Here is a 14,677-nt window from a genome sequence, read left to right on the forward strand (position 1 = left end):
GCCTTTCTTGTGGATTTGAACCATGTTTGATTCTTTCTATCTTTGTGGCAATTCTTTCTTTTTCCAGATAAGAAGAATAAGTTGGTTTATCTTGTCCCACAATTTCTTCCCTCCAGCTAAAATTAACTCTGCAGAACTAAATAACAAAAGGTCTATACGAATCGAGTATAGATGTCCCTTCCCCTGCACCACGGATCTGCAGGGCTATTGTCGAACTCACTTGTATTGGTTCTGATTTTCTTTTTTCTTTCTTTTTCTTTTTCTTTTTTTTTAAATTTTGGATTACAATTTTGCAGTTCGTTGAATTATATTGTTATAATTTGCCATATGTCCTGTGGTAAAAATAAATATTGCCATAATATTTTCACATATGTATATCTCAATAATTTTTGGCCTCACCCAAAATTGACCCTGGTGTGAGACTCATCAAAAGCATAGTCGTTTATCATTTTTTTAATATCAGAAGATTTTAAAATTACGAAAGTATATGAATTAAGTAAAATCATTCGCTTTTTCTCGTTATAGAAGAAATATGCAACACATCTGAAAAAAAAGGAAAAAAAATATTATTTTGGTTTTTCTATAAAGAAAGGTCTACGTTATTTTGGAAGAATACTAACTAGGTTTACGAGAAACTAATGATACAATACTGTAGCTGTAGGAAGAAGTTTTTGGGTGCTCACAGCCAAAACAGGCTTGATTCGTTGCTCTACAAGAAGATAGATAACGGTATTACTCAGGAACAGGTTTTTTATTATTCATTCGCCCAGCATCCCAAGTTTGGAGACGAAAGTAGGAGGGAGAAACAAATGAAGATTTGATGAAAAAATGGCATTGTCTATCCCTTCCGGTACAAGATGGACTGCTGATTTTTTTTTTCTGCAAGAACCATATAAATACAGTTCTTCATAGACATGTACATTTATTTGATCAGCTTCTTAGAATGACCTATCAGATTCAGAATACCCACAATGCAGTTCTTCTTTTCTTTTCTTTTTCTTTCTTTTTTTAATGGCTTGAAAGCATTTTTGTTGAATAAGATTAGTAACAAAACTTCCAAGACAAGTGGAAGCACTACTTCAAAACAATATCTAGAAATAAATTTACATATTTTAAGAATAATTGAATAGAAATGTCTATAATGGAATGCTAAAGCGTTAAACCGAATAACCAACCAATTAGCCGCGGAGCCGGTGTTGTGCTTCGGTAATCGAAATCTTACTTGGAGGCGAGATACTGAGGTGGGGAACGGCCTATTCTGTGAGTTTTGCATAATGGTCTGCGCATCTGCCAACTGCACAGGATTGAAGATTCGCTCGCAGCTAGTGCTACCTACGAGACAAGAGCCTCGTAGAGTATACGAGTAGTATTTTATTAAAGTCAAGAAGAGACGAGAAACACGACGGTTTTCATCTCGTTTTTGAGACTAGATGACACGAAAAACACACGATTTTCGTCTCGTTTTCGAGACAAGAAGAGACGAGAAACACGGCAATTTTCGTTTCGTTTTTGAGATAAGATGAGACGAGGAATACGACGATTTTCGTCTCGTTTTTGTGTTGCACAAGGATGCAAAATACAAAAACAAAAATGTATACAAATGTATGTTTTTACAAAAGAAAACACGTTTCAACAATGTCCATATCCAAGCCAACAGGGAGTAGTGGAAGTTAAAAGCCATTAGTTAAGTTTAAAAGTAGTATTGCTTTCTTGCTGATGGAGGGAGAGGGTGAAGGAGATTGTCAAAAGAATTTTTGGGATGCAACATTGCTCATGGAAGAATCGACACCCGTAAACTAAATATTTAGCTACTGAAACGATTTCCAGTACATATAATGAATATAATATTATATCTTCATTTCAGCTTCTGAGAAGGATCTGGCTTCTTGACATTATATACAAAGTGTCTCGGAATGAAATCATAGCTCTTTGGGAGATAATTGGGAAGAAAGTCATTCTAAGCGGAATAAAATATTCCTGTGACCATGTGTTCAATTTTCAGCGATTTGAGAGCTACCGTTGTTAACTGCTTCTCACCTTAAATGTGTATGAAAGTATTTATATATAGCACATCCCGTAGTTATTCTACACAAGTGGGACATAGCAAACTTGAATGGAAATGAAATGACGTTTCCAACGGTATGCAGCATATAGCCTCGGCAACTGTGTTATCATCTAATTCCCTTAAATATTCTTTAAAAATTAAATTTTTGAGGGACATCATCCAATATTCGTCATTAAGTTTCCATCGAAAACATTACTACCACACTACATACCATTGGAAAGGCCATTCCCTATCATTCGAATGAGCTAAGTAACATTTCTGTAGGACTAGAGGATGTGCAACAAATACTTTCATACAACGTAAGATCAAGAATGGTTAACATTCTGTAGCTCTCAAGCCGTTGAATATAGGTAACATGGTCATAAGAACTTTTTTCCTCGTAGAATGACCTCCCCTATTAACTCCTAAAGGTACACGATTTCTTTTATGGGACACCCTGAGAAATATTAATTAACGACTGCATTGTGGGTAAGAACAGAGAATGAAATATCATGATATTAACATCCCTCAAAATAAATCTGTATATGTACAATGTTCCCAATAATGACATATCGTTATGACATTTCTAGTTGCTTATAAGCCGATAAACTTCTACCTTCATGAATCTTTGGTACTTGGTCTAAAGGGTTTAAGTTTAAAAAAAAAAAAAAATCAGGAGAAGCTTTAAAATATATCGACTTAATCCCCTAATACCAACCAAATGTTATGAAACATGGCACATCGATAATCGCAACCAAGACATAAACCTATAATATCAAAGGAAAATTATTTGTTTTCTTGTCAATAATGTATCATAAATTGAAAACGACAAAAGAGGAAAAAAACTGACCATGCACCAAAAAAATCTAAATGTATCGAAACACTAATCAGCAGGGCCCGGATTTTGTTGACAAGTCAACTTTTTTCTGTTACGCATAAGACAAGGCAAATTCTAATAAAAACGTTATCCATCAACTCTAGGTTCTAAAAACATATATTTTTAGGGTCAACTTTTCGTCACTTTTTGCCGTTTTGAAATTTCAGGTCATTTTTTTAATATTTTAAGGTAACTTTTAGGTCACTTATGGTCTTTTTATTCTTTTTCTTCTACATAAGGAAATCTTTAAATGAACACGGTTTACAGTTGTGGAAAAGACGAAGTTGAATAATCTCTTTTTCTTGCTTCCTGACTATTGGGTGTGGAAAAACTGCATTCTTAACAAGCTAATGAAAACTAAACTGTAACTGGTTAACGAAAGGTGGGGGTTGGTAGGTGTCCAAACAGATAGTTTTGGGTTGTTGACTACAAAGGATGTGATCATATGAATAACTAAAAATGAATTAGAAGGCGTACAAAGATTTTAAACAGGGTTTTTATCTGTTATTCTCATGCAGTCTACACTTGCGAACTTTTATTGTTTATGAGTGCTTCCTAGTTTCAAATTGGGAGTGAATTGACGCTTTCAATACTTACAATGCCGTACAATGGACTGATGAATAGAAATAAATGATCAATGGACTGCAACTAACTGAAACAAAACTTTTTGAATATGGGTGAGAAATGTTAATTAAAAATCCAATGGATATTTAAAAATGCCAATGTTTTACGAAACGCAAGTTTTAAGGTCAATTTTTGTGAATTTTAGTGTCATTTTACAGAAATTTTAGTGTCATTTTATAGGTCACTTTCTAGAAAATTTTAGGTCAACAAGATCCGGGCCCTGCTAATCAGCAAACAGATTCATTTTCACTTGCCAGTGGATGCTAGGTAACATATCTGTACTATTGCCCAGTAGGGTCTCTGTTCAAACTTCTAGATGTACGAGTGAAAACCTACCGAGTGGAAACGGATAGCTATATGCTTTTATTCCTCTGTGGTATCTTGAAGCCTAATCAATCCTTTGTTTTCTGTTTCTTAATTTCTAGTTGACCATGTACCCTCTTTGAACCACAAAGGAATAAAATTGGCCATCCTATCGCTCCTTTATTTGGTCAATACTTTCTCTTAGCTACAGTAGACAAAGGGCTGGAATATGTTTTCGGATACAATATTCAGAGCAGATAAACATGGTATGGAAAGATGTGCAAGAGGGAAGGGGTAGAAATCAGGATGTTCTTATTCTCACTACGATAGACATATGCCAGTAGTGTAAAAAAATTACAAAACGACAGGTTGGCATTTCAGTAGTCTCTCCTTTGTATCCTTTACCTTATAGGACATAATTGTGGAAAGTAAAGTACAATTTTATTAACATTACATTTTAATATCAGCAATTTATATGCACATTGAGGAAAATGTATTCTGGGATTCCTAGCTTTGTAACCTCCAGTCAGAAGGTTGTTTATGCATTTTTACCCCAGAAAACGTTTAGCCTGTGCTTATTCCTACCAGTTAACGTCCAACTTTCTCATCCAAATACTACAACGGCGAAAATTCTGTTTTTAAAAAAATTAATATCAGCTGCGATTACAGTAGGCTCGTAAAGAACAGTAGATGAAGTTCTCTGCAATTAATTTACTCGCAGTTCTTCTTTATTACTACTGCTTCAAAACGAATGCTGCAAATACATATTTCCCAATCAATATGGGCAAGGATCAAGTTGAAAACCCTTTGCGTTTCGGTTCGAAAAATGACAAAATTACTTTTAGTATTTAAAAGAGTTTTTCTTTAGTAGCAAAATTGCTTAATTGATATAGGTTCTGTGTTCAGATGCTAAAATACAAACTAACTATGGTGTTTAAATTTATTTGTGAAATCAACAATTTTGACAGGTATACGTGTCCATTATGGAGATCTTTCCCATTTTACTAAAATAATATTAATAATAGAGTTCAGCTTACACCACGGTTACAGGTATTCTAAAGCATGTTCTTGTATTAGATGAGATATTTTCATTACAAAAAAATCCAATTTTTAACATATTAATTTGTCCGAGGTGTAAAAACATTTCTTTGAGTGCACTTGCATTCAGAATTGATTGAAGTTTAACATTAGTTTCCAGCACCTTAGGGATCTGTGGAACAAATTTAGCGAGCCCGTAGCATTGTTTAAATTTCATAATTTATAAAACATATAAACAACGCTATGGACCTCTGTTTGTAAGTACTGTTGATTGATTGATTTTTGAGTTTAACGTCCCGTTCAGCAGCGAGGCTATATGAGACGTGGACCGACTGATTAACGTGGAATCCGAACCACATGAGCTCCCGCCGGGAATCGAAACCGGGACTCCCACGCCAAAGGCGCGTACGCTAACCGCTTAGCCACGGAGGAGCTCTGGTAAGTACTGTATAACATAAATCAGTGCTTGAAATTTAATTGTTGTTAATGATTCTATCTTTCAACTACTAGTACTATTCAGATACTAAATTTTGAAGGTGTACGGTCCGTACATCTTGCCTTAGAAATAAAAAGGGGTCCGCAACTCTGAAGTAATTGAGAACCACTGCCATATGAGATGGCTAGAGATTTCCGTGGATGTCAAGATATCTGCATCATTAGCATTTTGTGGATATAGGATATTTGTGAACACAGAATAATTTTAGTATTCAGTCTTCTAAACACAATTAACTATTTATATTGCAAGGAAAAAAAATAATATAATTTGTTATTAGTGAGTGAAATTAAATCTTATGAAATTGAGTATATATTATAATAATAATTACGGACCGTATCTCGCTCGGGAGATGGTAATTATGTTAGGCAACCCGCCTTACAAACAATCTCAATTAATTTACTCGAAATCTAAAGAATAACTGCTCCAAATCTCTTGCATATTTTAAAAGGTGTATAATAAAGATATTATACAATTTCTAATATCCTGCTAACCCAGAGGATATCAGTTTCTGGCTGTGTCTAGGGGTATAAAATTTGATCCAATGAAATTACATATGGGAACATATCCTGTTAATAAAAGCCTTAAATTCTTTACTCTCTATTCTTTATTTATAAAAGAAAAAATCTTTGGGCTTAATTTTGAATCAATCTAATTCGCAAAAGAGTTATCGAGTCCACAAGTTGGCTCTCGGAAACTATATTACAAACTATAGCCCGTATTCGAGATATAGTTCCTACTCTGCTATCTCTTTAAGAACGTTAAATGAAACCTTAATTTAACTAAAGTTACTCTAAATCTTTGGGCCTGCGGACTCACCTTCTTTGCATTCACTTACACGCCTTCCAGTGAGCCCTTAATTTTCAAAGGTTCCTTCGGCACTCACTCAGAAGCCTGGCCTAACATCTACTCGTAGTAAAATCTGTCAGAGGCATACTACTAAATAAGGATTCTAATCTAATCAATTTACAAGGAGTGGGTAAGGTTAAAGGTAAGGCAATATTTCCTCAAGTAGGAAATAAATATGCCCCTCACTTCGGAACTGCTTAAATTGTCGAATGTTTAAGAAGACCTATAAACTCTATCCAGCAGGCCGATCACGACACCTGCCTTCATAAGGGGAATCGAACCCAAAATCATAGGATCCGTAAATACCATTGGCTGCTGCCCTCAAGTAGAAACCAGACTTAACTGAGAGCTTGCAAAGCCTCAGAGAAACCTTAAGAAAAATCCAATTTCCAAAATAGAAATAGGATTAAAACCACATATAATCACTTCTAACTAAATCCTTATAAGAAAGAAATTCCTAACCAGGGGCTACCCTACCAAACCTATCTTACCAAGGAATACAGCCTCTCATTTGAAAAGCTGAGAAACTTCCTGTCTTAGAATCACTCATCTGAGTCTCGAAAAGTGCTAAACTTCTAAGGAACCTAACATAACCTATAATACCATCACTAAGGCAAAAAGCCAGCATAAAGCTGAGAAAAAAAAAAGATCTTCGAGCCGTCGAGCGTAAAGTCTAGCCAAAAATGAAGATGAGGAGGACAGCCCCTTATAAACAATCCCTTGATACTCCGAGAGAAAACGGTCTCCCCCCTCTCCAAAGCTGGCTGGCTAAATCCAGAAATAAACTGGTTTCTAAAACTAGCAATAGGATAGAAAGATTTTGTCAATAATTTTAAGAATCTCTAAGAAAGAAAAAAAAATACATGGAATATACAAACATATCTATATATATAAAAGAGAACGTACAAATCCTTTGTTAGCTCATCACGCTAATACGGCTGAACCAATTTCTTTCATTTTTGGGGGGTTATTAAGATTTGGACCCTAGATGGTTTTTATCATATCACTTTAATTTTCAATTACCAGTGTCTTGAGATAATTGACCATTCAAGTGTCCATAACGTACAAATCCTTTGTTAGCTCATCATAGCTAAATCTAACCGTATTTATATGCAACCCACATGACCGTGTCACTCGGCGGGTTAACATAAATGACAGGCGATATAATGTTAACATTTACTGCAATCTTCTATGGTTTTTATCATATCACTTGAAAGCGAAAAAGTAAAAATTATCTAAGTAACAAAGTTTATTGCGTTCCGGGGTGACCCCAGCGAAGCGGGGTGAACGCTGCTAGTATACAATAATAATATTGATAACAATTCTTACATGCTAATCAGAATATATGAATTAAATGCTACCCAGGCCTGGGATCCCCATCTTATTTTATCATAATTAAACTTATAATAATACTAATAATATATATGTATACCTACGATATTAATTGTTTTTTAATATATACAAGCAAGAGGCATAAAGTGACTCTTGCAATATTTTGTAATAAAGCGTTATACTTTTGGGACAAATAACGTGCAAAACAAAATTGAGTTTCATTAATTACTTTATTTTTCTCTGCTTTTAATTCCTATTAGGGATGCACACGAGACGGCACGAGACGAGACAGAATTTTCCTGACAAAATTCGAGTCGAGAAACAGCTCTTCCAATAGAAAAAATACAGTTTTTGAGTCGAGACATTACTTTTACAGCATATTTTCGAAACCCTATAATAAATATAAAGTGCTACGCTGTAGTTTTGTGGAAGTTTGTATATGGTGGGTAATTTTTTTCTTCCTTTCTGGAGGATCTGAAAGCCTATCTTCATTTTACTTTTGCGTTCTTTTGACAAAGGCACTTATGCCTTACGAATTAGGAAAAACAAAGAAAAAGGATTTTCTCTTGACATATGGTATTATTTGTTGGACAACGTTCTTCTCAGAAACCAGCATTTGAGGGGATCTTAAGTAATTCGTATGTTTACCATTAATTTCATATTTCTGTTCGCATTAATTTTATTACATTTTATTTAACGTAGTTAACGTACAATAAACGAGAGAATATTGTATGTTTAGTTTTGAAATTTGTAGGACTCATGAAATTGTAATGGAGGAATATACAATTGTTATAATTGAAAGTATTTTGGAAATGATAATTGTCATAAAACAAACACGTTTTATTATTTGTTATTTCATTATCTGCTTATCCATGCAGATGCGGATGCTATACTGATATAGATGCGATTTTTTATATCCGCGGGAACCTCTAGAGATAACCACTGACCTACTACTCAGGTTTGGTCCGAGGCAACTTCCTTCGCTTTGAGTCAAAGATAAGACCAGGCGTGTGGACAGCAATCATATTAGTCACTTGGAATTTTTTATTTCAGTAGATATTTTATTATAGTCTAACTTTAAATCACTATTTTTATAAAAATACAATAAGCCATGGGTATTATTTTGTATGTAGTTGTTAAACTAGCACGTAGTTTGATCACTGTTCACTAGATGGCAGCAATGCGCAATACTTGTTTTCGTTCCTCGTTCCTTAAATTTATCTACAGCACCCGGTAAACCCACTCAATCTTCCGGAGAGTGAGGCCAGCAAGGTTCCAGCAAGATATACTTTTATCCCTAAATTTCAATCATGATTAGAAATTAAATTTAAAATAATACATAAGGCTCTCATAGTCAAGTGAAGAAATTATTAATTAAATTAATGATTCATTGTATTACCATACCCTCAACACATTAGGTGGAAATGAATAAAACAAGTGGAAAATGAAGATATAAATGACTTCTGCAAAAGACAGAGCATTTGGGCAATCTCATTTATTTATTTATTTGTATACTAATTCTGTCAGCACTTCTAGTTTTATAATATTTAAGTGATGGTGAAAGATGACGGAATATGTGGTTGTTCCGAGCGTTTCCTGGAATTGATTATTTTTCTTTGTTCTGAAATCACCTATAAACAAATAGCAATGCAATATTGCTAAATTCCAGTGTCTTAGCCACCAAGCTATTGCAAACATGCTATACCAGTCTGATGACTGATCAGCGACCGAAGACGAGGATCACTGATGAATATTGTCCCCATTTTTTATCCAGTGACACTTCTCTAAGATTAAGCAACGTTAATTTACTAAAATAACTTTAAAAATTTAAGTACTTTAAAGGTAGATAGGCTCTACAAAAAAGATATGTTTACATTGTGAATTGATTCATTTCTTCAGTGTTTGCGGCTACATTCGAGGGAACTTGAAGAAGTTAATTTAGAGGCAATAAACATTTCTGTAATAACAAATCTGCATTCGTACATTTTTCTTTAATAAAAGAACACATCGCACTGTAGCGAGGCAAATCTACACAATATGATCTAAAACACTTTGACTTTGCGAAATTGTGCTTTAATGTACTGGAAAACGATGGAATTGCTCTTCATGAGGTCTGATTTTGGAGGGAAATTTCGTTCTGCTAGGAAAAAAAGTGAAATAGTGAAAAAGGGGATTTCTGAAGATCAACAAGAAGAGGGGAAATTGTGTTATTCTTAGTCAAGTGAAAGTCATGAATTAATGCCTATGCAAAGTACAGTGGAGACCGGGCGGCATTTTTCCTCCCTCTCCCTCTTCCTTGTGTATTACAGAATGGATTAGTTTATTGTATTAGAAATTCCCCAGATGGAAGTTCCTGTATTACAAATTATAATATGGGTTTTCCTTTATGACTGATCCTGTTGTATAAATGTGTATTGAACAATTAGGTTTTGTATAGCCGTATCCAATAGCGACGGCAATTTGATCGTAACTTACAACGAAGTCTTTTTAACACTTGATGTGTCACATGTGAAACATAGGGTCTATATCGAATGCATGTAAAGTCAATATGAAATTCCAAATAATCATCTTTCATTTAGGTTCAGTATTGATGAAAATGTGACGTTAACAAAATTGATCAATAATTTGTGCACACCTAGTATGGTATATTAACAAGTTGAAAGTTTGACTATTAAATTATAGTTTACTGCGGACTATAAATATCGTCATATACAATTATTCCTCGCAGCAGGGAGAAGAGGGGGTTGTTAGATATGGATAACACCGATTGCGAACCGAGTACAGCAGAATGGAGTAGGGACTCTATTCTCAAAAGTACTCGATTCTGCCCATCTCTGCGTACTAAGGTTTTTATATTTAATTCTACATGACAGTGCTGGTCTAGATTACTAGAAATGTCTAATAAATAAGATACTTCCATTAACAACATCTGATTAAGCCATGTCAGGATACGCGGGCGTCTCTAGTGGGGGGACGAGGGGGACACGTCCCCCCAATATTTTGAGGTAAAATATTCAATATTCTATTCTAATTTAGTTTATTTGCTAACAACAGAAAAACATTACATAATAATAATTATATTTACTTGGTATATAATATTCAGGCTGTGAAACGATTATAACAGAGTTTTTGATATGTTTCAGGGATCTATGAAGGTAAGCAGAAAGGTAACAAATGGAATCTAAGATAACAAACAGGTTGGGCTAGGTACTATCATTTAAATCACTTTCTTTGATGTCCCCTCCAAATTTTACATGCCAGAGACGCCAGTGTCAGGATACATTCGTAGCTTACATAGCAAAGAATATATCTAGCAATTGTAAGCTATAGGATTGGCACTGGTGTGTTGAAAATAAACGAAACAAACAATTAGCATTTAATAACCTAAGCTTTGAAATACATTACTTACGATATACTAGAAGTACGTCGATATGCAATGAAGCTACAATACACCAACCATTAAACCAATGTATAAAGTCTCTGTAGACTGATGTGCTATTGTAATTTTGCAAGTTATGAAGATTTTATGTCTATTATAAGAAATTAGGAAGTTTTACTTGAACTTGTTATGAGAAAAATAGAACATTATAAGAAACAATAATTTAAAATATGCATTTCGAGACCTACAAACCAATTAATCCTATAGTATCTACATCCTACTCTAGCTAGAATAATTAACTGGAGAAGTACATACCTTATCATCCTACCTAACCTAAAGGGTTTGGGTACAAAACCTCGCGGACCAAAATCTCGCCGGGCCGAAACCTCGCCACCCAAAACCTCGCGGGACAAAATCTCGCCAGGCCAAAACCTCGCCTGTCCGAAACCTCGCCGCCCAAAATCTTGCGGGTCAAAATCTCGCCGTTCCAAAACCTCGCCTGTCCAAAATCTCGCCAGGCCGAAACCTCGCCTTGCCAAAACCTCGCGTCCCAAAATCTCGCCATACCCAAACTCTCGCCTGCTAAAACCTCGCGGTCCTGATCTCTGGACACAATCTCGCCTGGTCTAAACTACGTGGGACGTAATCTTGCCTGGGAAGAAATGGCGGCAGTATAAAACCTCGTCAACACGATTTCTTTGATGTAGAGTGCTCTATTTATTGCTATATGTATATATTTTGTAATAACACATAATTGCATTAAAATAATGACAGGAAAATATTCTAACGCGTGCTTTGAAAATCTGTATATATAAAAATGAAACTTATTATGTTTGTGATATCATACCTCTTGAGCCACCCGACCGATCTCGATCAAATTTTCAACATAGATGAGGTTCGGACCTGGGATGTCTTTTGTAATTTCACTTTGACGGCATAATGAAGTGCAGGGGGAGATTTATAAAAATAAATAAAACTTATAACTCTTGAACCAAGAGACCAATCTCGATCGAATTTGCCAGACAGATCAGGTTACCGCCCGGGATGGTTTTTATCATTTCACTTTGACGGGAAGACGGAGGGAAAGGGCGAAACATATAGAAATACATAAAAATTGAATTGGCTGTGTTTGTGACTTAATAACTCTTGAACCACCCGACCTGTCTCCATCAAATTTTCAATATACATGCAGTTCGAGCCTGGGATGGTTTTTATTTCATTTTGACGGTGATCTTAGGAAATTCTTACAAAATCGAATAATATTTATGAAAGTATGAAATAATATGTGAGTTTTTACGTCCCTCGTTATGTCCTGTAGGTTAAAGAAGACGTAGATGATCAGGATGAAGGAAATGATGGAATGAAGAAAGTGGGAAAAAACGGGAATACCCCAAGAAAGCCCCCACACACGATGTTTTGTATATTATTATTATTATTATTATTATTATTATTATTATTATTATTATTATTATTATTATTATTATTATTATTATTATTATTTGTAATATGGAATTGCATATTAAGAAACTCATTGGGTAAGTTTTATGAAAATATTTCATTCAGCAAATTTTTGGCCAAGCGAGATTTTGGTCCGCGAGTTTTCGACCACTAGGTTTTGACCAGGCGAGATTTTGGGCGGCGAGGTTTTGTCCATGCGAGATTTTAGCCCGCGAAGTTTCGGGCGACGAGGTTTTGGCCACGCGAGGTTTCGGCCTGGCGAGAATTTGTCCCGCGAGGTTTTGGGCGGCGAGGTTTGGGCCACGCGAGACTTTGGGAGGCGAGGTTTGGGCCACGCGAGGTTCTGTGCGACGATGTTTCGGCGGCGAGATTTGGTCCGTATCCCAGCCTAAAGTACTATAAATTATTATTATTATTATTATTATTATTATTATTATTATTATTATTATTATTATTATTATTATTATTATTATTAAGTATTCTACCTTTAGGCATGTCCTGGGACTAATGAGTTTTTTTCTTTCAATTTTAGATTTGGAACTGGAAGTGTTTCTTCCATGTTTATCGATCCTCAATTTTCTCTTTTAACTCTAAATATTTTCTTCTATTATTCAAATCATCGACCAGTATTGTTCCTCTTCTTCGTATTGCTTGCTTTCCTTCCATCTATCCTTCTATGGCGATATGAAGAAGACAATTTCTTCGCAAGATGTGCCAATCCAATTGGTCTTCCTAGAAGTGTCTTCTTCTCTCTCATTCATTTTTAAACGTCTTCGTTTGTTGCCCTCTCTGTCTATTTTATCTTCTTCATCTTCTGCAGGAACATATTTCGAAGCTCCCTAAATATTTCTTCTCTAACTTCCGTAATGACCAAGTCTCTGAACTATACAGTCCAATGCTCCATATATAGCACTTGACCAACTTCTTCTTAAGTCCAATATTGAACCTGCTAGTTAAGACTGATCTTTTCTTGTAGAATGCTTCTTTGGCTGTGGCGATTCTTGACCGGGTCTCTTTGGTGCAGTAAGCGTCTCTTGTAAAATACTTTCCAGATACTTGAAATATCGACCTCTTCAAGTTCTCTTTGTTCTATTCTGTTCCGTAAGGGTGTGTTTCCACGTGATATTTTCATGACTTTCGATTTTTGGATGTTGATTTCCATTCCATACAGTTTTCCAGTGTCAACTATTTTGTCAATCATCTCCTATAATCCTTCTTCGGTTCTAGCTATAATAACCATATCATCTGCATATCTGATCTTGTTAATGATCTATCCTCGAATCTTGAAATCTCCAATTCCCATTAATGCTTCCTCCATTAAACATTCACTGTAAATGTTGAATAATTGTGGCAACATTACATCCTTGTCCGACTCCTCTTCCAATTTCCACACTATTGGTTTCTCCTTCATTCAAGCGCAACTTCACTCGTTGTCCTATGTACAGGTTGCGAATGAGTTGTCGGTCTCTCCAGTTGACTTCGATTACTTATTTTATACATATCTTACTCGCCTGACAACTGGAATATACCGGGAAGTCTTCCGCTGGAACATCTTGAATCAACCTCGAAGTATACCTGTAAAAGAAAGAAAAGATGAATATATCATATTGTAACAGATGGTTAATAGTAACGCATTATGTATATTATGGATTATTGGGTTTATGTGTCTATAATAATAGTAATGTATGTGTTAGCATTTCAGTTCTTACATAGTTATTTTCCTGGCATTTCATTGTACTATCTGCGTACTGTAATCATTGTAATTTACTGTAAGATTTCGGTACTCATTATTTCGTTAGGGGCACAAGAATTTAGAAGTGTTATTTAAGATATGCGGGCTTTGAATTTGAACTCTGTTTGGGACCAGGGGCTGGTTCTGTATCGCCTCCCAGTCCATCATTTGCTTAACATCAATATGGCGAGATGTCACGATACAACACTTTTAATAACAACTTTAATCAAGAATGCCCATACACTCAATCCAAGCTAGAATCGGCTGATAGAGCAGCGGCGTGGTGCAGATGTCGCTGTGACACGGAAAATGACTAAGACGAGAAGGTGGGGAAAAATGGAAAAATGGTAAACAATAATTCTTGAATTATATTAAACATTTATTTACCTCAGGAATGTTACTGTGAATGGAGATTTGGAAAATCATAGACAAGTTTAGGCTTGCAATTCAAATAGATAGTTATAAAATACCAATAAAGAAAAGAACAAGAACCTCGAAAAATAAAATTTCAAATTATATATACAAAGAAATACATAAACATAAGGTTT

Source organism: Thermobia domestica, chromosome 13 (assembly GCF_964235325.1).
Source record: "Thermobia domestica chromosome 13, izTheDome1.hap1.1, whole genome shotgun sequence".
Classification (NCBI taxonomy): domain Eukaryota; kingdom Metazoa; phylum Arthropoda; class Insecta; order Zygentoma; family Lepismatidae; genus Thermobia; species Thermobia domestica.